The sequence below is a fragment of the Pagrus pagrus genome (assembly GCF_965226575.1).
Source record: "Pagrus pagrus genome assembly, chromosome: 16".
NCBI classification, from domain to species: domain Eukaryota; kingdom Metazoa; phylum Chordata; class Actinopteri; order Spariformes; family Sparidae; genus Pagrus; species Pagrus pagrus.
In genome coordinates, this window is record NC_140200.1 from 29,772,169 (window position 1) to 29,798,432 (window position 26,264).

The 26,264-nt window shown below is 41.7% G+C and overlaps 1 long non-coding RNA gene and 1 pseudogene across 2 annotated transcripts; both read right to left on the bottom strand.

The window, feature by feature from the left end:
• Positions 1–4,860: 4,860 nt before the first annotated feature.
• Positions 4,861–16,205, bottom strand: LOC311271589. Its single transcript, XR_014624441.1, has 3 exons — positions 16,011–16,205; positions 10,370–10,525; positions 4,861–5,020 (listed from the first exon to the last, which is right to left on the bottom strand). It is a non-coding gene; the product is annotated as an uncharacterized lncRNA (long non-coding RNA).
• Positions 16,206–19,923: 3,718 nt separating this feature from the next.
• LOC311271689 (THAP domain-containing protein 6-like) lies at positions 19,924–25,913 on the bottom strand (annotated as a pseudogene). Its single transcript, XR_014624924.1, has 8 exons — positions 25,901–25,913; positions 25,445–25,551; positions 24,671–24,863; positions 24,429–24,498; positions 23,692–23,947; positions 23,427–23,588; positions 20,712–23,145; positions 19,924–20,498 (listed from the first exon to the last, which is right to left on the bottom strand). The product of XR_014624924.1 is annotated as a THAP domain-containing protein 6-like (transcript).
• Between the last annotated feature and the right edge of the window lie 351 nt (positions 25,914–26,264).

A 26,264-nucleotide genomic window follows, 5' to 3' on the forward strand; every position in this document is an offset into this window, starting at 1 on the left:
CAAAGTGCGGGCAATCAGGGAGATGCCCAGGCCGACAGATGTTAAAGGGGTACAGAGACTGGTGGGTATGGTAAACTACCTTTCAAAGTTCTATGTTCACCTAGCAGATGACTGTGACATTTTCAGACGACTGACCCACAAAGATGTGGGAGTGGACTGACACACATGAGGCTGCGTTACAAAGGCTTAAAGACAAAATAGCTGACAGTCCGGTGCTGAAGTACTACGACCAAGAGGACGAGATGACACTGTAATGTGATGCATCTGATACAGGACTAGGAGCTGCACTAACTCAGAGAGGTAAACCTGTAGCATTTGGTTGTAGGGCACTCACGCCTAGAGAGAGGGGTTATGCCCAAATTGAAAAAGAATGCTTAGCCATAGTGTTTGGGATGGAAAGATTTCATCAGTACACTTATAGTAGAAAAGTGACCGTCCAGAGTGATCATAAACCACTCAAGAATATTCACATGGAAGCCACTACATAGTGCACCAAAGAGACTACAGAGGATGCTTCTTAGGTTGCAGAAGTACGACATCAGTGTGACCTACGTACCAGGCAGAGATATGCTGCTAGCCGATACACTGAGCCGAGCGTACTTACCAGAGAGCACTAAAGGAGACAGTGAGACAGAGTTAGAGACTGTAAACATGGTTAGCTATGTCTGCTGAGAGACTGAGCGCCATTCGATCTGCTACAAGTGAGGACATAAAGCTACAGAGAGTGAGAGAGATGATTCTGGCTGGGTGGCCGCAGAACAAAGACATCCAGCACTATCACTCATTCCAAGATGAACTGAGCTTTCAGGATGGCATAGTTTTCAGAGGAGAGAGAGAGAGGTGATACCTGACTCACTCAGAGCTGACATAATCCAACAGGTCCATTCCTCTCATTTAGGGGTAGAAGGATGTCTTAGTAGGGCAAGAGAGTGCGTATACTGGCAAGGGATGAATGATCAAATAAAGACTTTCATCTCTAAATGTGACATATGCAGGGCAGTAGACCCAAAAAAACAAAGAGAGACATTATACCCACATGATATGGCATACAGACCCTGGGCCAAGGTGGGAACAGATTTGTTTTCCTTTAGGGACAAAGACTATTTGATAACAGTGGATTATTTACTCCAACTTTTGGGAGGTTGACTATCTGACACAATGAGCAACACAGTGATTAGAAAACTCAAAGCCCACTTTGCTCGTCAGGGGATACCAGATGTTCTAATCTCTGTTAATGGACCACAGTATACTTCTCAGGAATTTCGACAATTCAGCCGGAGGTGGGAATTTGAACACAGATTGTCCTCACCTGGATTCTCCCAGAGCAATGGGAAAGCGGAATCAGCAGTGAAAACCGCCAAGCATCTCATGATGAAAGCTCAGGCGGCGGGACAAGATCCATACTTGGCTATATTGGACCATCGCAACACACCAAGCCAAGGTCTCAACACAAGCCCGGCACAAAGACTGCTGGGCAGGAGGACAAGGACCCTTCTTCCTACCACAGACACATTTCCGGAAGTAACAAACAACACACAAGGACTGATAGACGACAGACAGAGACAGAAAAAATACTATGACCGCAGAGCGAAGGATATGGACTCTTTCAAGGAAGGTGACAGTGTGAGAGTTCAGCCCTTTGATTCACAGAAGGTCTGGAGAATGGCACAGGTGGTTAAACCTGTGAGCCACAGATCTTATGAAGTGAAACTGGAGTCGGGAAGTGTGCTGAGGAGAAATCGACGACACCTCAGGCGGGACCATGGCACATCCACCTTACCGACACAGACAGGGACTGTGGGTTACACACCAACCGAGAAACTGGTGTTGCAGAGACAATCAGTGAGGACATGTCCTGTCATTACCAGATCAGGATGTCCGGTTGTCAGACCCCATTACCTGAAAGACTATGAATATGAGAATATTTTGATCTTGAGAAAAGGACTGAGTAGGAAAGAAGAAAAAAGAAAAAAAAAATTGGAAAGTGATGGTATAAAGAATGTAAATTAAAGAAGAAAACACATTAACAATTACATTTATTACAATTACTTTGTCTGTATGTTTTTGATTGACCATGAACTGAATGAATTACAGCATGTTTGATTTTTCCTGCTGAAGTCAACTCAAGCCTTCATCAGTGGACCATAGTCTCAATCACCATTCAATCACTGACACAACAGTAGCTTAACACAAATTATTTAATAAAATATTTGAGATAACATCTTGAAATAAACCATCTTGAACTTTCAATGCAAAAGCTATTATCAGAACCTCACCTGCATCTAGTCAGTTTGCCAGTCGAACTCAGTGAAGTCCCTGATGAAGGAGATTACATGTAGTGCAAGAGCTTAGTTCAAAAATGTAAAGGAATCGTGCATTTTGTGGTAAAAGCATGAAATTTGGTACACTGACAGCCAAAGGCATTCTCAAAAGATTTGGATATGGAGCCATCCTTAATTTTCAACATGGCGGCCATGGCAGCCATTTTCAAAATGGCCGCCAGAAATAACTATTTCTTATGAATCCTGGATATAATATGATATTTCAGACTTATTTAGCATACATAGTACTTGGTAAATGTGTTTTGGATAGTGGAACTTTTCAATTGAAAATTCAAAATGGCCGCCAACTTGTTAGATATGGATGATCTGTGTGAAATTATACATTTTTCCTGATGCAGAATTTTAATACGAACTTTAGAATTTCTAAAACTCTTCTTTCCATGTTCCATAACACTCATATTAAGCAAGGCAAATAGGGTCTATCACACGGAAGACTATTCACACTCTCCTTCACAGAAGCAGAGGGCTGTGCACTGTAAGTGGGACTTTTTGCACTTGCACTGCCCAACACAACCCTTCTTGCATTTGCATGAGATAAGTTCATAGCTGGACTGGCCTGCATCTGGTAGACATGTCCAGAAGGGTTCATAGTCCCCCTCAGATGACTTTGACCAGCCCCATTCGCATGGTGAAGGTAGTTCTGGTGTTGACACCAGGACTGTACCCCACACATGCCCTCCTTGGTACACAGCTCTCTTTACATGCTCTTCTAGGGCAGCCTTGGTAGGGGGGATTGCTTGCACATTGTGCCTCTTTGCGAATAACTTCCTCCTTGCCGTATCGATTTCTGTACATGTGCTGGTTCGGTCATAGAGTAAGATCACAAACCTCTCAATTGTGGCCATTACTTCCTGTGGTATATCCTTTGGGGCTGAAGACAGTTTCAATAGGGCATGTGAAAGCTCGGGAAACACAGACCATACAGCCCACGCAGTCTTTTTCCCATGGCCAACAAAGCTTGACACAGTGTCACAACCGGTCAACGCATGGAACACTGGTAGTGCACGTGCTTTCTCGGGTCCGAGCCCTGCTGTAATTTCATGGGCTGCCAAGTAACGGAAATTCTTCCCTGTTCCAAAAGCCAACCAAAGCTCATCCTCTGGTTGTAGTGTTTGAGCCACTGCCACAGCGAGCACCACAACATCAGTATCAACTGTTTGAATCATAATCATTGTACTTCAGCCTGCATGTATGATGGTATTGAGCTTTGTTTGCAATCATGGCAGCTTCAATACCTTGGCCCTCATCCAGTCGTCCAATTGACAATGTTGAAGGGAGCTGGCCAAGTTCATTAAACTGGATTAAATGCTCCGCAAGTGAAGTATAGCCACTTCCCTTTTCTGCTCGCTTGGACTGCAAAGGACATCTCAATGCCTCTGCCGTGTGCTCTTGGCATATAATGCAGAGATTCCAGTCAGTCTTGGCTGTGCAAGAAGGTGATGGTCCTTGACCATCAAAATTCACAAGCTGGAATTTCTTCGACATTTTGTCAGACAAGAAAAACTATGTTTGCAGTAAAGGCCGAGGGGTTATCCTTATATACCACCTTTTACTACAGGGAAACACATTCGAGTATGGGATACAACTAGGTTCGGATAAGATTACCCTACACCTAGCCCGATCGTTCATCCAGTACCATTTAATTCCTGTGCGATCTGTACACCATCCAGGTAACTATATGAAAATCATATAAAGCCCCGTTACCCTTGGCTCGGCTCTCCCGCGCTGGCACATCCTGTCCATTCAGGTGCGGCTATCTAACCATGTACATCTAACTATGTAAACTAAGTCGATGTGGGGCTAAAATTAGATAGCATTTAGGAAACTAAACTACACTACCACTTAGCTATGACCACAACTAGCACATTAAATACAGAAAATGGCATTATTAAGAGGAGTGTATTTAGCTGGCACTGAACCCCATGCTGAGTTTCACAGCAGTGGTATCACCAGTGTGCCCTGGTTGTGTTTCGACATCCACTCTTTTACTTTTACTTTTTTTTCTTTTTTTTTTAGATTATTGGGTTATTGGGATTAGATGATAACTTACTTGAAATTATAATTTTTATTTCGGAAATATGGCTGCCATCTTCAAATAAACAAGGGTCATAGGTCACCAGTAGTCACCAAGTGTGTGACTACTGTGGTCACCAGGAGGTAGAAGGAAGCTATGGGCAATTGCAAAGTTCAAAATTTGAATACAAAAAATATATATATAAACTGGTTTGACACCGAGATCACCCATATCAGACAGCCATAAAAGTGATAGCCGCCATCTTGAAGGATGTCAGCCCTCTTGAATATTCAATGACAAATTTAGATTATCCAAAAGACATTTACCAAGTACTATGTATGGTAAATAAGTCTGAAATACCATATTATATACATCATTCATAAGAAAACAGTTGTTGCTGGCGGCCATTTTGAAAAATGGCTGCCATGGGCGCCATGTTGAAAATTCATGATGGCTCCATATCCAAATCTTTTGAGAATGCCTTTGACTATAAGTGTACCAAATTTCATGCTTTTACCACAAAATGCACGATCGTCCTGGTTACCAGCTGCACTAATGGGGGTTCATGTATGAAGTCTTCCGCTTCACCATTGTCCCAGTCTTCTGGCTCATCTGCTCCTTGGCACTGCACTTGGTGGAGTCAGGATTAATCCTGACTAAAAACCTATGAAAATAGGAGTTAAGGGTGGGACAATATGTACATGTTAACGAGTAACCGGTTAGCAAATTATAACTGTTTACAGAGAAAAACAAAGCAAAAAAAACCTTTTTTTTTATTAAATAGATACAAATAAAAAAAATACAGTGTTTTGGACAGGGATGCACGATATATTGGCAGTGATATCGGTATCGGCCGATGTTGGTCATTTTTTAACATATCGGCATCGGTCCGATAAGTAAATCTGGTCCGATAATAACAACCGATATTTATTTCCGTCTAGTTGTCGTTGTGTGTGTGTGTGTGTGTGCGCACGCGCGTTTGTGTGTGTTTTTTGCCCATGCGTAGCTCGTTTGGTCATGTCATGTGACAGTGTTGGTGACAGCACACTGTCACGTTAATGGAAAGGAAGCAATGTCGGTGGTCTGGACGTTTTTTACGGTCTCAAACGAAGATACTTGAATTGCAGTATGCAATACTTGCAAAGCCGAAGTAATGCGAGGAGGATGCCGTGTCAAATCATTCAACACCACCAATTTGATAAGTCATTTGAAAAACCGCCATCCAGAAGTTCACAAACAATGTCAGGATGCTAACGTTGCTAGCAAGCAGCCCAAAACGAAAACAGCAGCAAGCGCAGTTGGGAGCCCAATACAGCAAGCACTCAACCAAACCAAGAAATTTGACAAGGACAGCGCAAAGGCCAAGTCAATCACGAACAAGGTAATGGAAATGACAGCTCTTGACGACCAGCCATTTTCCATAGTGGAGGACCGAGGCTTTCGTCAGCTGATAGAGCACATTGAACCCCACTACAGCCTTCCAAGTCGCCGTTACTTTTCCGACGTTTCCCTCCCTGCTTTGTACGAAGTGGTAGCCACACATATCCACAAGATGTTGGACAGCAGTGTGAATGACATTAGCTTCACGACAGATATATGGAGCTCCGACATTCAGTCAGATGAGTGATGAAACTGACACTGTCAGTTACTTGTGTTTGTTATGAAGGCCCTGTAACTTGTTGAAGAAACAATGTCTTTTTAAGTTTAAGTTTGGAAAATAAAGAAAGAAATTACTTTTTCATATTCACAGTGCTTACATGTTCTTCAGTATACAAAATCATTATAGAAACTTATTTTTATACCAATATCGATATCGGTAAATATATTAATATCGGATATTGGTATCGGTCAAATTTTTCATATCGGTTGTTGGGACCGTCCACATGGTTCTGACGTTGAATTGGCCTGCGTGCAGCTCAGTGCTTAAACACGGCTTTCCTTGCACTATAAAAGGCTTCTAAACAAAGGAAAGTGCAACGACCCTTATGTCCTGTAGGTGGCGCCTGCTTGTCACAGCCCCCAGGTTGGAAACTCCCATCTCCCATTGTCTGCGTGCGCACCTGAACGTGTCACATCCACCGACACCGGAGGAGATAAATACAGCGGCAGACCCTTTTCAACTCAGTTTTTTTATGCAGTGTTTTTGGAGTCTTATCGGTCTTAGTAGCCCCAGAGTTATGAGTTGCGGGAAGCATCGGCTTCCCCTACGCAGCTATTACTCAGAAGGGGGCCTACAGATGTCTGGACTTATTTTTCCTGCCTAGGCCGCAGTCTTTCATCTCGCCAGACGAGCCAAAACTGCGCCGTGTTCACCGAACACACTCCGGATCCTGAAAAGATGCTGTGCAACCAGCCTATCTTTACCTGCCTGCAGAGGGAGGATACTTTAATTTTTCCTCAGAAAACGCCCGCTTTTGCCCGTTTTCTTATTGCCCGTCGACCACGATGTCGTAACAGCCAATGCAGAAACTGCAACCCACCTTTAATCCACGCCGAGGAAGCGAGCTGGATTAAAGGGGACATATTATGCAAAACTGACTTTTTCCTTGCTTTAGTATGTATATTTGCGTATCCGGAGTGCCTCCCCACCCCTTAAGCATGAGTTTTGACAACTAAGTCAATATTTTGTACCTGGCAGAGTCAGGAATTGAGTCTCAAAATGAGCCGTTTGGATTTCACCCGGATTGTTACGTAACAATCCGGTCTTTTGCATACTCCCCGCCTTCGCGCTGGGTATCTCCTCCCACACTACGCCAGCTACCTGAACGAGGAGCCGCCATTTTCTCGTCCTCGCTAACTTGTACGCGACAGCCTGACCGCTACCATGTACAACCCGAAAGCCAAGCACTGCTGCTCTGTCATCGGATGCACGGATCCTCATGTTTCGCTACATCGCCTCCCTACCAAAGAGGATATCAGAGCGAAGAGGCTACTTTTTATTTATCAGGGTCCCAGCTTCAGTGAGCAGAAGCATTATGGTCTGTGCCAGTCACTTGACGTCAGACTGTTTCAGCAACCAGGGTCAGTACAACGCTGGACTGGCAACGAGATTGTCCCTTAAAAGATGGATTCATACCCACTGTCAATGATGGAACTTTAAGTATTTAAAAAACAGTATAGTTTGTGTTACTTTGGCCGTTTAGCACATGAGCTAACGCAAACCGTGGATGTAAATATGAGGCTGAACTAACATTACGTGTGAAGTTGTCAACATTGGGCTAACTGGCCGTAGGATTCACGATCATGTTAATGATACGAAACGTTAATGTGTCATATCAGCACTCTTTTAAAACATGACGGTGAATTGAGAAAATTAATTAGGATATTGAGATTTTATCGCTTCTAACCGGCCGGTGAACCACTGCTCGGCCGTGAACATGGGGAGGAGACGGGGTGAAATGTCTCAGTTGTTCGCGGACAGTGAGCTGCTGCTCCGCGGTGAACAAACAGAGGAGACGGGGTGACATCGTCTCAGTTGTGTGTGTCAGTTGTTCGCGGACGTTTAGCTGCTGTTCCGCTGTGAACACGCAGAGGAAACGGTATGAACTGGTCTCTGTTATTCACGGCCAGTGAGCAACGTTAATTCATTAGCATGTTGTGCTAAAGGACAGTGTGTAAGCAAACTTCTAGAAGCGTGTCTTGTCTGAATGCACTGCTGACTGTGTGACAGCCCGAGGAGCTGCTGTAGTTTGGCAGATGTCATGGCTCTGGGAGACTGTCCTCTGACCGTTTTCCTGTGTGTTGGTATACATGTAATACGTGTGTAGCATTAGCCGTAGCATTAGCTGTAGGCTACAGCTACCGGTATAGCTAATGCTACAGCCAGTAGCGTTAGCTGCTGGCATGAGAGACCAGACCTCAGGGTACCAAAACGTTATCTGCAGTAAAGCAATCACTACTTTGTTTTGGAGCCGGAGACAGGGGCTACCTGCTACATGTCCGCTGTGCTACTATCAGTTATATACACGCACGGACACAGAAAAGCTCCGTCGCGCTGTGTTTTGCTCGCTGTTGTTTTTTGTTTTTTTTTCTCTCAACTTTATTGAAAGTTGCTGTGTATCGCTTGTTGCCATGGTCACGCAATGCCGTCCTCACGTCTTCCGGCCGGCAGGAAGAAGTGGGCGGCGAACGCAGTAGCTCATTAGCATAAAAGGGAAAGGCACTGAAACCAGCCGCTTAGAGCAGGGCTGTGAAACTGGTGTGTAAACAACCCTGCTGTGCTCAATCCTTCGGTTTTTTCGACCAAAGCATGTTACTATCATTCCATTTAGACATCAAGGACCCATGTCAACAAGCAGAAATGAGCATGTCACCTTTAAGGAAGACACGACTACAAGTGAGGCTTAATTAGTGTCTGGGCAGATACTATAAATTAGCGTGTATTGTATGCTTGTGAGCTACATTATTGTTTGTGAGTTTGTGGACCGCCGTGTCCCTCTTTTTATTGCTGTTTGTTTTACGTTGTTGTTTGCTTTCACTTTTCGCTCATTACGAGCTGATTTGAGCCCCTCCACACCGTGGAGCGGGGGTGTTAGCTTAGCCGCCGCTAAGGGCGTTGGCCCTTTGTCTCGCTCTCTCTCTCCCACTCTTTAACTAACACACATGTACATGTACACACATTAGGGGTTCCACATGCACACACATAATCTTGTGAGCGACCTGTTGGAGACTCTTGGTTGATGACCTCGCTATAACATAAGATATGTGTGTCTCGTGATATCTCCCTTTTATGACTTAAGAGACAGAAGCCTCGTGGTAGCACGTCCACCTTTTGTGGGACCGTAGGTCACTTTCCCTACAAATTCATCTCCTGTGCAATCAAAGTGCACACGAGTCCAACGGTGGTGTAACCATTGCCGTTGTTCAAATCTCGCGCGTTCGTTCAATTGACTAGCTTTAGGTGACATATTCACGTGCACCATTTTTGAAATTCCAGACATATGATTCAGCAAAATCACGTGTCGGCCATTTTTGTAGTCGAATGAACGTGAGTTCCCCATTTCCTGTTCGGCCGTTTTTGTAGTCCTTTCAACGGAACACTCCGTGACGTCACCCTCCAAGGGAGCGTGACCGCCATTTTGGCTCGCCGCCATTTTGTTTCTTTGACTACAACTGCCATCTTGGCTCCTCTTTCTTTGTCTCTGACACACACACACACACACACCCATGCTTGTTTGTTATTTGTGCTTGAGTTTGTCTTAGTTTAGTTTCCTAGTTTAGCTGCTTTGGTTGAGTAATTGATTTGTGTTTATTGAAAGTATTATTGATTTAATCAATTTGCTAACAATAATAAAGTCTATTATATTGTACATAGCAGTTTTCTGTGATTATTTTGTGCATATGTTTTGTAGCATTTATTGGTTGTGATGGTCAGTGCTCAGATTCATTTCCATCACTGTTCCTTTTAATTGTAAATATTTTATAAATATTTACATTTAAAGTGAACCCTTCTTTGAGACTAATTTTGGTCTGGTTATTGGTCCCTGATTTCAGGGTGGTGCCCCGTTTTTAACGATTTGAAGATTAATTTTATTCATTTTTATTTTATTAATTTTAATAATTATTGAAAATAATTATTAATTCCTGATAACCACACCTGCCCTACTATCCATTCCCAACACGGTGCATCCCTAATTTTGGACATGCATTAACTTATTTCTCAGAATTTTTTTTTTACTGTTTAGAGATGATAATACTGTCTGAAAAACACTTGTTACTCCAAGTGTTCACAGAAGCGCAGTTATGTTACAAGTAATACATGTATGGGGCATAATGTAACATTAATACTTTAATTTTTTTAACGTTAATATAACTTGCCTTCTTCACGTTGAGTCGGGAACACAATGGCAGCCAGCAAGAATTGAAACGCTCTGTTGCAATTATCAGAAAAAAATGCCCGTGGGAATAAAGTTAGGTATATATATTTATCAGGCACACGCAATGCATGTAGTATAATACATAATAATGTAGTATAATACATGCATTGCATAATACAATTTAAGATAATTAATACCTCTGAACAAACTCCAGTGCTGGCTTCCACTTGATACTCTAGGTTGAAAACATAGTAACAGGCGAAGAGAGTGGCCAAGGCAGTGGTGAAGTCAACCAGGTGAGCAGCAGGTGGGATTACGACCCTCCCGACAATCGACAGCATCCATTTTTTCTCCTTAGTAAAGAGAGACATTACAAAAATTATATTTCATAGCAATACATTATATAAATGATTTGCCCCACATGAATGACCGTAAAAACAGGGCAGGGTGCATACATATCTTCCAAGCAGTAGTACATAAAACAGATAAAAGGAGTAGTGCAGCTGGTAACCAGAACGATCGTGCATTTTGTGGTAAAAGCATGAAATTTGGTACACTTATAGTCAAAGGCATTCTCAAAAGATTTGGATATGGAGCCATCATGAATTTTCAACATGGCGCCCATGGCAGCCATTTTTCAAAATGGCCGCCAGCAACAACTGTTTTCTTATGAATGATGTATATAATATGGTATTTCAGACTTATTTACCATACATAGTACTTGGTAAATGTCTTTTGGATAATTTAAATTTGTCATTGAATATTCAAGAGGGCTGACATCCTTCAAGATGGCGGCTATCACTTTTATGGCTGTCTGATATGGGTGATCTCGGTGTCAAACCAGTATATATATATATTTTTTGTATTCAAATTTTGAACTTTGCAATTGCCCATAGCTTCCTTCTACCTCCTGGTGACCACAGTAGTCACACACTTGGTGACTACTGGTGACCTATGACCCTTGTTTATTTGAAGATGGCAGCCATATTTCCGAAATAAAAATTATAATTTCAAGTAAGCTATCATCTAATCCCAATAACCCAATAATCTAAAAAAAAAAAAAAAAAAAAAAAGTAAAAGAGTGGATGTCGAAACACAACCAGGGCACACTGGTGATACCACTGCTGTGAAACTCAGCATGGGGTTCAGTGCCAGCTAAATACACTCCTCTTAATAATGCCATTTTCTGTATTTAATGTGCTAGTTGTGGTCATAGCTAAGTGGTAGTGTAGTTTAGTTTCCTAAATGCTATCTAATTTTAGCCCCACATCGACTTAGTTTACATAGTTAGATGTACATGGTTAGATAGCCGCACCTGAATGGACAGGATGTGCCAGCGCGGGAGAGCCGAGCCAAGGGTAACGGGGCTTTATATGATTTTCATATAGTTACCTGGATGGTGTACAGATCGCACAGGAATTAAATGGTACTGGATGAACGATCGGGCTAGGTGTAGGGTAATCTTATCCGAACCTAGTTGTATCCCATACTCGAATGTGTTTCCCTGTAGTAAAAGGTGGTATATAAGGATAACCCCTCGGCCTTTACTGCAAACATAGTTTTTCTTGTCTGACAAAATGTCGAAGAAATTCCAGCTTGTGAATTTTGATGGTCAAGGACCATCACCTTCTTGCACAGCCAAGACTGACTGGAATCTCTGCATTATATGCCAAGAGCACACGGCAGAGGCATTGAGATGTCCTTTGCAGTCCAAGCGAGCAGAAAAGGGAAGTGGCTATGCTTCACTTGCGGAGCATTTAATCCAGTTTAATGAACTTGGCCAGCTCCCTTCAACATTGTCAATTGGACGACTGGATGAGGGCCAAGGTATTGAAGCTGCCATGATTGCAAACAAAGCTCAATACCATCATACATGCAGGCTGAAGTACAATGATTATGATTCAAACAGTTGATACTGATGTTGTGGTGCTCGCTGTGGCAGTGGCTCAAACAATACAACCAGAGGATGAGCTTTGGTTGGCTTTTGGAACAGGGAAGAATTTCCGTTACTTGGCAGCCCATGAAATTACAGCAGGGCTCGGACCCGAGAAAGCACGTGCACTACCAGTGTTCCATGCGTTGACCGGTTGTGACACTGTGTCAAGCTTTGTTGGCCATGGGAAAAAGACTGCGTGTTATTTCCTGGGTCAAATTACTTTACAGCGGTCCCTTAGCTTCAGTTCGAACAAATGAAGTACAATCAAGATATTTCCCTTTGCACCGCGGAACGAGACAGGGTTGCCCCCTATCGCCGCTGCTTTTTGACTTAGTGATTGAGCCACTTGCAATTTCCTTAAGACAGTGTCACTCCTTCGAGGGGATAATCCGAGGTGATAAGGTACACAAGGTGTCACTATATGCAGACGACCTCCTCCTATATATTACCAATCCTGCAAAGTCCCTTCCGTCCATTCTAACTAAGTTGGAACAGTTCGGGAAACTCTCCGGTTATAAGGTCAATATGCAAAAAAGTGAAGTTTTCCCTCTGAACCCCACCGCTCTTAATATTCCTGCCTCCATGTTCCCCTTCAAGAGAGTAACATCCCATTTTAAATACCTGGGGATTACTGTCCCTCGCTCTTTTCAGCTATTATATAAACTTAATTTCTCTCCTTTAATTGACAAATGCAAAAAAGATTTGGAGCGTTGGCGCATGTTACCATTATCATTGGCTGGGCGTATTAATTTGCTTAAAATGAATATAATTCCTAAATTCATATATCTTTTCCAGAATATCCCTGTTTTCATTTCCAAAAAGAAGTTTAGTTCTCTTGACAGGATATTTTCTAATTTCATCTGGGATGGCAGGCAGCCTCGGATTGGTAGAGCCTTTTTACAAAGACCCAAAACATCGGGAGGGATGTCCATGCCCAACCTCCTTTACTATTACTGGGCTAGCAATATTCAGAAAGTTATCACACATGTCCAAAGCAATCCTTCGGAGCATGTGCCGGACTGGGTAAAGATAGAAGCACATGGTCTCCCTTTCCACTCTTTAGTTACTTCCCCTTTACCTCTGGCAATTCCTACATCATACATTAATCCAGTCGTAGCTCATTCACTTAAAATTTGGTCACAGTTTAGGAAGCAATTCGGCCTACAAAAAGCCTCCTTAATGGCACCCATTGCGTCAAACCATCTCTTTACACCAGCTCAGTTGGATCTGTCCTTTCGTGCATGGCACAGGAACGGAATACAAGTTGTTAAAGATTTGTATGTTGAAGGGGTATTTGCATCATTCGCCCAGCTGGCAGGAAAATTTGGTTTACCCCAGTCACATCATTTCCGCTACTTTCAGATTAGGGACTTTGTCCGAAGGGGTTACCACCCTTTCCCTGAACTGCCTCCAGAGACACCCCTGGATACTCTTCTAGCCACAAAGACAAATCTTAAGGGCACCATCACAAGGATATATAACATACTATCTAACATAAATCCTCAGCCCATTGCAAATATTAGGACTCTCTGGGAAGAGGATCTTGGTACACCTCTCTCCAATGATGTGTGGGAGTCAGTTCTAAAGCAAGTACACTCATCTTCCTCTTGTAGTAGATATGGCCTCATACAATTTAAAATTGTTCACCGTGTTCACTTAACCAAGGCCAAACTGGCTAGGATTTACCCCAGCACTGACCCTACATGTGACCGGTGCAAACATGCACCGGCGACCTTAATACATATGTTTTGGACATGTTCCACTCTTCGCACATTCTGGCTTGCAATATTTAATTCCTTGAGTGAGGTTTTTAGTATGGTTATTGATCCGCATCCTTTAATAGCTTTATTTGGTGTAAGACCTGGGGACTGTGTCTGGCCATTAAATATGTATAGTGTGGTGGCTTTCACCACTTTACTTGCTCGTCGCCAAATACTGTTAAATTGGAAGAGCTCCAAACCCCCATCTCATGCTAGATGGATCAGGGACATTATGTTTCACCTTAAGTTGGAAAAGATTAAATTCACCCTGAGAGGTAATAAGGATCAGTTCAATAAGGTCTGGACGCCTTTTCTGACTTATTTTGATAACATGACTGATGTGACAAACTGGGATTAGTAGAGGATATCTTTGCATATGTAGGTGAAAACTGGTAACTTAATCCATTGCCGTTTTTTTTCTTTTTTTTTTTTTCTTTCTTTCTTTTCCCATTTTCTTTATTTAGCAGTCTATTCAGTTTTTTTTTTTTTTTTTTTTTCCTAATTGCACTATTTTCTCTGTTGTGTTTTCGGGATGGGATGGGGGGGGGGGGAGGGTAATGTGTACATTTACTGAATCTGTGATTTGTATGTGTTTAATTACAAATGCCAATAAACAGATTTTTCAAAAAAAAAAAAAAAAAGACTGCGTGGGCTGTATGGTCTGTGTTTCCCGAGCTTTCACATGCCCTATTGAAACTGTCTTCAGCCCCAAAGGATATACCACAGGAAGTAATGGCCACAATTGAGAGGTTTGTGATCTTACTCTATGACCGAACCAGCACATGTACAGAAATCGATACGGCAAGGAGGAAGTTATTCGCAAAGAGGCACAATGTGCAAGCAATCCCCCCTACCAAGGCTGCCCTAGAAGAGCATGTAAAGAGAGCTGTGTACCAAGGAGGGCATGTGTGGGGTACAGTCCTGGTGTCAACACCAGAACTACCTTCACCATGCGAATGGGGCTGGTCAAAGTCATCTGAGGGGGACTATGAACCCTTCTGGACATGTCTACCAGATGCAGGCCGGTCCAGCTATGAACTTATCTCATGCAAATGCAAGAAGGGTTGTGTTGGGCAGTGCAAGTGCAAAAAGTCCCACTTACAGTGCACAGCCCTCTGCTTCTGTGAAGGAGAGTGTGAATAGTCTTCCGTGTGATAGACCCTATTTGCCTTGCTTAATATGAGTGTTATGGAACATGGAAAGAAGAGTTTTAGAAATTCTAAAGTTCGTATTAAAATTCTGCATCAGGAAAAATGTATAATTTCACACAGATCATCCATATCTAACAAGTTGGCGGCCATTTTGAATTTTCAATTGAAAAGTTCCACTATCCAAAAGACATTTAACAAGTACTATGTATGCTAAATAAGTCTGAAATATCATATTATATCCAGGATTCATAAGAAAATAGTTATTACTGGCGGCCATTTTGAAAATGGCTGCCATGGCCGCCATGTTGAAAATTAAGGATGGCTCCATATCCAAATCTTTTGAGAATGCCTTTGGCTGTCAGTGTACCAAATTTCATGCTTTTACCACAAAATGCACGATTCCTTTACATTTTTGAACTAAGCTCTTGCACTAGAGCCAATACAGTAACTGGGTTGGTGAAAGATAAACAAAAAGTGACACATCATGCATAGCAAGCAATCTGAAGTAGCAATAACGATAGCAGAGATGTCTACTAGGGATGAGCGAGTATACCATCAGGGTTTTCCCTGCCATTATACGGCTTAGGCGCGGCGCCCAAGCATTTTTGCCTCCCGCCTAAGAGAAAAAATTGAGCAGGTGAGCAAAAATAAATAAGAGCCGTATTGCGTCCCATTGATCTTTACACGTTGCCAGGCGTTTCCAAAAACGGACATTTCACCTTCTCTGTTTAAAAAAAAACCCTGTTTACACCTATCTGTTTTCAGAAAAGTTTTCGTTCACCCGGCGTGTAGGTCTGGGTCTGTGTGTGTGTGTGTGTGTGTGGCGGTGTGTGAGTGGGTGGGACGGAGGGAGGCGAGTGCGCCTGCCAGTGCGAGCCACAACAACACAGAGTGAAAAGCATTTAACGGAGTACCAGAAAACGTCTGTCATCAGAACCTTATTTCTAGCAAAAGACCTTATTTCTAGCAAAATATATGGTCATTTACTCACCCGGATAACTTTGGTGTCATTTGAAGTCGTTCGGACGAAATTAGATCCAGTGTAGCGCCGATATATCCATATAATGCGAGTGACGGGGCACTAACACACAGCCTCTAGCCTATATAACGCATTATCTGCCACGAAACTAGTTATATTTTGTTACGATACGCTAGTGCTATTCCCCTCTGAGTCCGGGCTTGTGTGTTATCAACATCCGGGGTCAAACTAGCAGTAGCAGCTACAGGTAAACAAGCCCATAGATATATATATAAAGGCTGGCCAACGGAGTCGAACGTCCGCACAGGTCGGCCATCTTGGTACAGGTAGCTCGCTCACCCATAACATTGTGTTGGTAATGAATCATGTACTTTTTAAATAACCATAACTTGCTCAATTTTCAACCGATTTTCAAACGGTTTGGTTTGTTATAAACGTCAAAGATGTAGTTATGACACTGCATACTTAAGAATAATTATGTTCTAAAAAATAGAATAATGTTTTAAAATAGGTAGACTACAATATTTCCCTTTACAAATAGGCTATACATCAAGAAATGCTGCATGTTGAAATCCCCACCCTGTACAGAGATGTATTTATGCCACTGCATACTTATGAATAATTGAGGCCTTGAGACGAATAACCATATTTACAATTTTGAATGAAAATATTTTTACACATATAAAATGATAGTAAACCAGTCTGAAACCCAAATTGTTTATTTACATATATTTATATGTAATTCATATATAATATTTCATATTATTTTAGATATTATAAAGGCACTTTTCAAAGATTTTTGAAAATTTACTAAAATCAGAATGTTTGAACAGGTGTTACAGAGGCATTTGATGGATCCTTTAAAAAATGTGGTCCTCATCCGGCTGGGCCCACGGCCACTTCAGCCTTCAGTTCAGGTGACGCATCATCTCCACAAGCTCAGTGGAAATTAAACCGATTCTTCCTTTTATGCCAGAGTGAGTGAGTGTGTGTTTGCATGAGTGTGTTAGACACAGATAGAGACACAGGCGCACACAGAAGCACACCCTTCAAATGACAAGCTCATTTTCAACAAAAGCTCTCTCACACCCACGCACGGCAATTCACAAACACATACATTTCAATTTAATTTCAATTTAATTTCACTTATAGAGCGCCAAAACATTACACATGTCTCATGTCTCAGTCCAGTGTAGGGGATGAATTGTCCATAGGGATTAGGAATTGTCATAGGGCAAGTAGAGGCAGGTTGTGGGTCGCTAGGCTGCGCGGGCCAGGAAGTCCGGGCAAGGGGACAGCAACAAGAGATGGTAGGGCAGTCGTGGGGATGGGACTTCAGGTGCAATGAGGGCCAGTGGGACATCATATACAAGGATGGCTGATGACTGGTAAAGGTTTACCTCACAAGTGAGGTAAGAGGGGAAGAAATAAAGAAATAGAGTGGTTTAGTAGTAGTACTACATAGTAGTATGTGTATGAGGGCCGCTTAAACCCAGTGTCCATCCTCACGGGAAGGGGGTGTGTGTGAGGGCCGCTTAAACCCAGTGTCCATCCTCACGGGAAGACCCACCAGAGACCCACATTGGGCTAATGCCCTTTGAAAAGGACTGTTTTGTTGAGCTTCTGTCGCATGTTGTTGCTCTGTAAGCTAAGTGTAGTCATCTTAGCGATGTGGTGTAGCCTTAGCTTAAAAAACAGGGACACAACTAATGTCAACAGCGTATGGTGGTGGCTGTCTATGCCATACTACCTGTCGCTGATGTGCTCCCCGAGCACAAACACATCCTCTGACCCAATCCTCTTACGTACAATGTACATGATCTCCAGCAGTTTGATGGGCTGTGATCGTCTGCAACTTGCTGAGGCCTGGCGAATGACCCACTCTGCTGCCCTGACGACCCTCACTGTTCCCTCTGATGGAATCACCAGGCCTCCATTGTTTTTCAGAGACAGCAGGTGGTAGCTCTGGTCCTTGATGGCAGATGCAGTGTCTGTCACCAGGCTGGCACGGCAGACATCACAGGACAGCTTCTTCAGAGCCCGTCGCACAACAAATCCTGAGATTTGAGTTAGTATAATAATATCATAACCAATAATAATAATAATAATTGATATTATAGCTGCTGTGCAGCAATGGGTCGTGTCCGGGCTATTTTTGGCAAATTTAGGCAATTCTGAGCAACAAACAGGAGAATAGGAAGACAAGACAGTTGACAACAATGTTCATTTTGGACCACTTGAGTATTGAACCCACAACTTCTGGAACCAAAGACTGTCATCTATCGCTCTGAGCTAATTGGCAAGTGGCAATACAACAGTGGCTTCACAAATTGAGTAAGCCATTCACTGTTGTGCAGGCAGATTTGAAACCACTGTAAAAAATTCAGTTATCAAGACAAAAATCTGAAAATACACATATTGCAGCATGGAGATGTTGGTAATTTTAAAAATGATTGATTTGCTCCATAAGTGAATAACTGGTGTTTAGCTATGTCATCATTGCATTGACTCCAGTTGTTCCCATGAAAGAAAAATTTAAAATGCTGTGAAAAATTCAGTTTTTGAGGGTCAATTTTTGATAAATCAAAGGAGGAGAGAGGAAATAGGTTTAAGAAGTTTTACAGTTTTTGAAAAAAAACTGAGTGATGTACTTCATAATTTTTAATAGGTTTAAATGTACAAAAGTTTCTTCAATATTGAGGCTACAGTTTGATGAGAGTTCTGAAGCTGTAGCAAGTATGGTTGATTTGTTATGAATTTTCAAAGGTTTGAACTTTAGACACTTGCTGTAGCACCACCATCAGGACTATTGGCTTGGGTTAACAGCTGAGGTAATCTGGCATGAGACTGGACCTTTGTGCAAAATTTGGTTAGCTTTCGTCCATGGTCCAGTCCAAGCTATTTGTTTTTATTTAATTTAGAGGCTTGCTGTGATGCCACCGTCAGGACAATAGTCTTGTTTTTCATGTTGAGGACATTTGACATTTTGATCTGTCATCATCATCATCATCATCCTTGCTGGGTCTTGAACCCACAACCCCTGACACCAAGCACCAGCTCCTAACTCACTGAGCTAATTGGCTGGAAGAGAGACCTGCTGTGTGGCTTCATTTGTCGACTCAGGGAGTCACTGTCCGGGCAGCTGTTGTCAAGGCAGATTTCAAAAATGGTCAAAATGTCAGAAATTCTGTTACCTGAACAAAAATCTGATAATACATAAATTGCATCTTGACAGCATGGAAATGTTGGTGATTTGTTTTTAACTTAAAATGTTTTGCTTCATAAGAGAAAATTTGATGTTTAAAAATGCCACTCTTACATTGACTCCAGTTGTTCCCATGAGAGCAGAATTCAAAATGTTCTCAAAAATTCAGTTTTTGAGATAAAATTCTGATATTTGCCAAACTCCATCAACCATGACTGCAAAATATTCTCAATTTTTTTCAGGAAGATTGAAAATGTATTTAGCAAGAATTTGATAGTATATGTTTACAGTACTGTTTACATTCAAACATTTTGATGCACTGTAGGCTTAATTTTTGATAAATCAAAAATCCGAGAAACAAGTTTTGTGGAGGACGGTCTGAAGATGCTCTCTAGCAAGTTTGGTGACAATTGGGCAAAAATTGTGGGAGGAGATAGGTTTTATAAGTTTTACAGGTTTTGAAAAAAACTGAGTGATGGACTTCATAATTTGTAATGAGTTTAAGTGGACTAAAGTTTCAGCAGTATTGGGGCTACAGTTTGGTGAAAGTTTCAAAACTGTAGCACGTACTGTTGATTTTGTAGGTATTTTTAAAGTTTTTAAATTTAAACGCTTATTGTGCCCCCCCCAGGAGGAATATTGACATGTCCTTGGAATTGAGTAAATCTGGCATGGGGCCAGACATTTCTGTAAAGTTTGGTGAGTTTTCGCCCATGGGAAGTATGACTTCCTCACAAGAAGAAGAAAGAAAGAAAGAATTCCTATTGTAGGAATACAATAGGTTCCTGGCAGCTTAGCTGCCCGGACCCTAAAGAAAGAAAGAAAGAAAGAATTCCTAGGAATACAATAGGTTCCTGGCAGCTTAGCTGCCCGGACCCTAATAAGCATGGGGACATTAAGGAGACATTTCTCTTTTTGGACTATCGTCAGATTGTTTTCCCACAGATTTGACTATTGGCACTATCGGTTATAGGCAAAATCGACTTTCAGTCAGCCTTTACCTGAAATGTACACAAGAGCGTTGTCCACAAGACCATTGAAACGGACGGGAAGGTAGCTGTGATCATGGACTAGGGCAGAAATGTCTGCAAACGGGTATGGAAGATCTTCTCCTCCTGCTGCAGAGGACACATCTACAGCTGACAGGCTTGTAGAGGTGTCGATGAACGCTGTTAGGGACTCGGTCTCATCCTGTGCTGTAACATTGCCTCTGCAACTCACAACTCCACACCGGGCCATCAGCTTTCTAAAGATATACTTAAACTGGCTGGCATTGGGGTTGTTATTCCAGCCACCTTAAAAAAAACACAAGATATACGAGTATTATCAAACAATTCAGACTGTATCAGTGGTGATGAATTCTGCAAACAGATAGTCAAACACAGACATTTTTCTAAATACTCAAAATAGTTTGTGACACTTGTGACAAACTGAAAACAATAAAAGCATTTGCTGAAACTTTGTGTCACTTAATGTTGCAGCTGGTAAATATAAATTATGAACCCTACCGGATGCTCTGATGGAGTTAAATAGAAGTTCCAAGTGGTCCTGGCTGAATCTATAGGTCAGGACATATCACTGGCCTTCAAGCAGCACAGGGACCATCGACATCAACGTGTCAATGTTGATGACGAAGCCCAGGACAGAGAGGAACCTTCAAAAGCAAATATTGTATTACTATGATGATTCTGACAAAACAGGACACAAGAAAGCAGGGATGCAAACTAACAGTATAGGATGAAAATAGTGAATGCTCCCAGAGCATTCACTATTTTGATTAAAGTATTAATCAGTGTGAGGTTTGGGATCCTTAAAATTACTTTTAGGACACTAAACCTTCTTGAATTAATTCATAACATAACATGCAGACCATGCAATACAAACCATTTTGACACGGGCATCTGGGGAGAATACAAGAGAATTGGAACACAGACAAATTTGCAGACAACAAACACAGTGGAGCAAGATAGTATCATATGAATAATATATAATAGGTACCACTTTATGAACTTGATGCGGACCGAAAAGAGCATCTCATGAACTCGATGCAGAAAGGACAGAGCATCTTATGAACTTGATGCAGACAGGAGGACAGTGCATCTGAACTCGATGCAGAAGATAGTAGATAAACAAGAGAACAGAGCATCTGTTGAACTTATATCATGGACTTGAGGGATGCACTGAAACCGGTAGAGTTTTACCTTAGATAATTTAATGATTTGTAAATTTACTACTTGTATACATCTAACGAAGAATAAAATAAACCCTTATTTTCTAAATCAGCAGTCTCATTCTGATATTTTAAATTATAATTAAGAATTTGTACTGGGTATTGGCAAATGGTGTCAGTGCATCACTAATTGAACGGTCACTATTTTAAAAGACCTCTTTGTGCGGTAAAGGGGTTTGCCATCCTCCATCTTCAAAGTGAGCAAACTCCCTGGCTTTTATCAAGAACTCCCTGGTGCTTGTCCAATTCCTAGAACCAAGGGGGGCTTTGAACCCTTTGGCTCTGGGATTGCGACTGTTCAAGATGTCAAACAGCCTGTCTGTTATCTATAAACAAATATCTTAATTAATTGAAAGCACTGAAATCATCACTATAACTTAGTGTCAACAGGTATCAGATAGTAAACACCCAAGTATGAGGCATAGTTTGATTTCTCTCCATTTCCTCTGTGGCTATGCTTTTTAAAATTAAATTGTTGCTTTGCTTTAAACCTGTAAATCTGAGATGTGACAATAAGGGTGCTTTTGAGGAAAGTATGAGGTATGAGGTAGGGTATAAACAGTTTTGACCAAGTTCTTGCATATTGTTGAATTTGAGGAGGGTCATAATTATTTAATCATTCCTGATGCCAAAAATGGAAAAAAAAGAAGAAAAAAAAGAGGTTAGGTCAATGATGCAAATCCCTAGCTGCATTACCTTGATAAATTCTGAAGTAGCCTCCGAATCTTTGAACTCAAAGTCTGAGCAGCCAGGGAGACCTTGATTGAGTTTATAAGGAGAGCACATTAGCGCTACAAGATACAAACACCATCAAAAAGTATAAAAACACAATAAAGCCCTAGAGCCCATTTCTATTGTGGCCCTAAATCTTCATGCAAACATACCTTCATCTTCTGATTAGCAAAGTTCACATGCTTATCTGTGACTCGGTTGGCAGCATGTAGTCCACTTTTCTTTTGGACATTGTTCAGCTGAACTATGTACTTCCAATTGACGCTGCCAGTTATGCTTCTAATTGGGCTGTATGCCTGCAGAATCAGGTTTTTTTTTTCACTGCACACGTCAACTGTAAAGCACCATATTCTGCACAATTATGTAAATACAATCAAAATGTATAAAAAGCAGAACAGTCAACCAGAGCAGATAGGTAATAATGAGCATGTACCTGCAACATATTGCGCGTCAGCTTCAACATGTGGCAAGCATCCATCATAACAAAAACATTGTTATGGGTAACTGGATGTGGGAAATGGGTCTTCAGGGGCTCACAGGCGTATGCTTTTAGATTGCACCCAAGTTGCGTGCACATGCTTACATTTGATGCATGACCATCCATTGTCATGCACACCACCCTTATCTGCCGATGATGCAGCTCTTCTAGTGCATGTTCAACTAACACTTTCTGTGTTTTTGGTGTGAGGGACTTGGTCAAATAATATCCAATTGGAGCTTTCCAATAACCTTGAAGCCCAACCACCATAAACACAAGAGCCTCGGAAGCTATGTCAGTCTCATTCAATCGATCCCCCATGTCCACATATCCAAACATTGTTTGTGTTTGAGGATCATGTTGAATGTGATTTTTGATGGACATGGCATCCAGCATCAGAGTGACACATCCGTATTTGTCCTCATCTTCCTGACGCCATCTTCCCAGCATGTCCAACATCATTTTATTGAGACCAGGTCTGGCATCAAGAGAGCTCAGCCACCTTGTATAATAAAAAAAAAGAATTAAAAAAAAGTAGACTTTAAACCACTAACCCAAGCATGCCTATGGTGGACACTGGACATACTAAAAATATCTGTAATATGACTATGTAAACACCAATTTGACTTTGGACAAGTTTTGCCCGATCCCCAGCTCGCCCCATTAAAAAAAATATTTGACGCCTTTACTCATCATTGGCAGCCTGTGATTTGACCATTCATGATAATATTGTCTGTAGTGCTTAATGTAATTCAGTGTTAAATTAGACATCATGAAGAATACCTTTGCAATGAACTGGGATGTGGCAGGTGAATATGAAGAGTATCTCTCAGGTAGTGATAAGCCTTTGGATCATGCAGATGGAGCGTAAGGGCAAAATCTCTCTGGGCCTTGGTGTATTCTACACCCTGCCTCGAGAGGAGATGAACCGGAAGATCTGAAATTCTATTAGCAAAAGTGATTCAGTAGGTCTCCTTTTAATAGTAACTAGGAAGGCAACAAAGAACATAAAATACACAAAATATTCAATGTAATATTTTTATTTTACCTGAGTAGCATTCATGCTTGTCTTTCAGCTCTTCGTTGATGAGATTTTTCTCCTTCAGTTCCTCCAGAAGAGCCTGCATGTTGGTCTTGGCCCTTTTTTCTCTCCTCAAGGCATTACACTTGTCCCGCTGCAGTTTCCTCACTCTCGCTGAGGCTTCTTCAAGTCTGGCCTTTATAGCCTTAGGGGAGGCAGGCAATGCATATAAGTGGTCAGTGGCCTGCCGCTTGAGCCTCAATCTCCTCTCTTCAGTGGCTCCCTGTTGTTTTGGCAAAATATACAAATATATAAATAATAGTAATACAGAAATTAATAACTTACTTTTTCAACAATTCAATCTTCACTTTTCAATTCTGTGAGCCTGAATACATTTTTAGGTTCTCCAATTCTCCAACAGAAAACACAGCAGCATACTTTTAAGATATTGTATAGGCTTCTCCACTTATAAGGCAAAAATATGTTTTTGTCGCTCTGGACAAAAATGTAAAGGTTGCCTACCCCTGGGTGTAGTTTCAATGTTCATGCATGTTTATTCATTCCAGTGTATGAGTGACAGAGAAAGTGAGATAGCCAGTGGTTTTCAAACTTTTTACACAGAGTACCACCTCAAATAATATTGGGCTCTTAGACTACTAACACCCTCATAGACCTTTCTGGGTACCACCAAGATAAAAGGATTTAATATAACAAGCCATATGACGCTCTCATTAGTTTGTGACATTCAACATGCAAATACTCACAACATCAGGCATCCACTGGCAGGTTGTCTTCCACTCTTCTAGATGTGGTTGTGCTTCTTGTTGCTTCCGACTAAAATAAACACAAGTAAATAAGTTTTTGAGTGTCTAAAATGTGCTGTAATAAACAACACATTATATAACTTGCAGAAACAAAAAACTAAAGTGTGACATTTAATCACATATTTATATTGATATATCAATCTTATACACCTTAAATTATTGTTGGTCAATGGTACACATACCCTTTGAAGATGAGCTGGAAAGTTGAAAACGGTTGGCACAACACCATCTTTAAGCCGGACAATCTGCCCCGTCCTGTCAAAGTCCTCACTCCTGAAGTGCTCACTGCAGAGCAGTGTCCTGTCAGAGGCAGCAAAACCATCCCTTCTTAGGGCAACTTCCCACTTCCTCCTCCTCTCTCCGGTTTTGGGAAACCTTAAAAAAGTGAGAAATGTACCCAAATTATTGTCAACATTTTCAATCCGTATTTCCATTTACATTAAGGGTAAGTATACACACCTAAATGATCATATTTTTGGGGTAAATGTACTATGTATGATACATTGGTTGTTCTGGGCTTTCATTAGATACATTGTATTTCCAATGTTTCCCGCCGCAGTGTGCCAAGTATTACTTTGTTGCAACTTTCAGCCTCCTCTTACCACTCAAATACCTCAGCCAGCCAGATCAAGAAAATGACAGCTCCGAAGAGACGCCACTTGTTTAGTTTGGAGGAGACGGTAGTGCTTTGCACTGAATCGCAACCAGACCCAGAGTTTTCCGACTCCGATGTCAGTATAATAAGTAATAGCGTTTAGTGTACTGTCCATAATGATTTGGAGATCATATTCTCCGCCGCTCGCATGCGGGAATAATTAAGACTTGAGGGGAAATTAAACAGTGGGTTAGAGACGCTGTGTCCGTCCAACTTCCAATAAGTCACCTGTATTGAACATACTTCCACTAAGTAACTAACGATTATCCTGAAAATAAATCATAATATTGTAATATCCTACCAGTAAAAGGTGATCCGACGGGTTCTCGTTTCGAGACAACGGCTATTAGCACATCCGTAGGCTGCACAAAAGTCTGGCATCTTCACTTCAATGAAGTCAGCAATTTCCTGTAGAAATCAATCATAATGTAAGATGTTTTTAACAAACCAACCCGATTGGAAATCATGACCAACTTCAGTTAAAGCATGTACAAATTAAGTTATATTGAAAAGAAAGACCAATTCTGCCTCTCCCATTGACGTAAAATTACTGGGTAGCTAGTAGCCTAGCCGTGATACACAACTAAGCTGCATGATTAAGTCGTTTTTCGAAGAGAAAAGATGTGATTTCAACATGTTCAAGCATCCAGAATTATAACCACGTTAATAACGTTTGTAAGAAACCAAACTGTTTGTAAATCCGTCAAGGTTTCAGCGAGATAAGAGTATTAACGTTTGTGCAGATCACTGACCTTACCTCAGGTTCTACAGGTCCAGCCAGAAAGCTAACCTGTACCAAGATGGCCGACCTGTGACGACGTTCCAGACTCCGCCGTAAGATATCTAGGCTTTATATATATATCTATGAACAAGCCGGGCTGTCGCGGGTGCGCGCGCAGCTCAGAGACGGCGTCTTCCAGGTCAGAGGTAGTAGGTCAACCCATAGACATATATACATAGACGCCTCATTGAGCGGGTTGGCCCCATGGATGTATTATAGATCCACGGTTGGCCCGCTGCTGCGATACGTCGACGTCGCCGCCATATTGGAGGAGGCAGATCTGCCCCGTGAACTAATACAAGTGAATGGAGTGAACTTTATAAAGCTCCTTCTGCAAAGT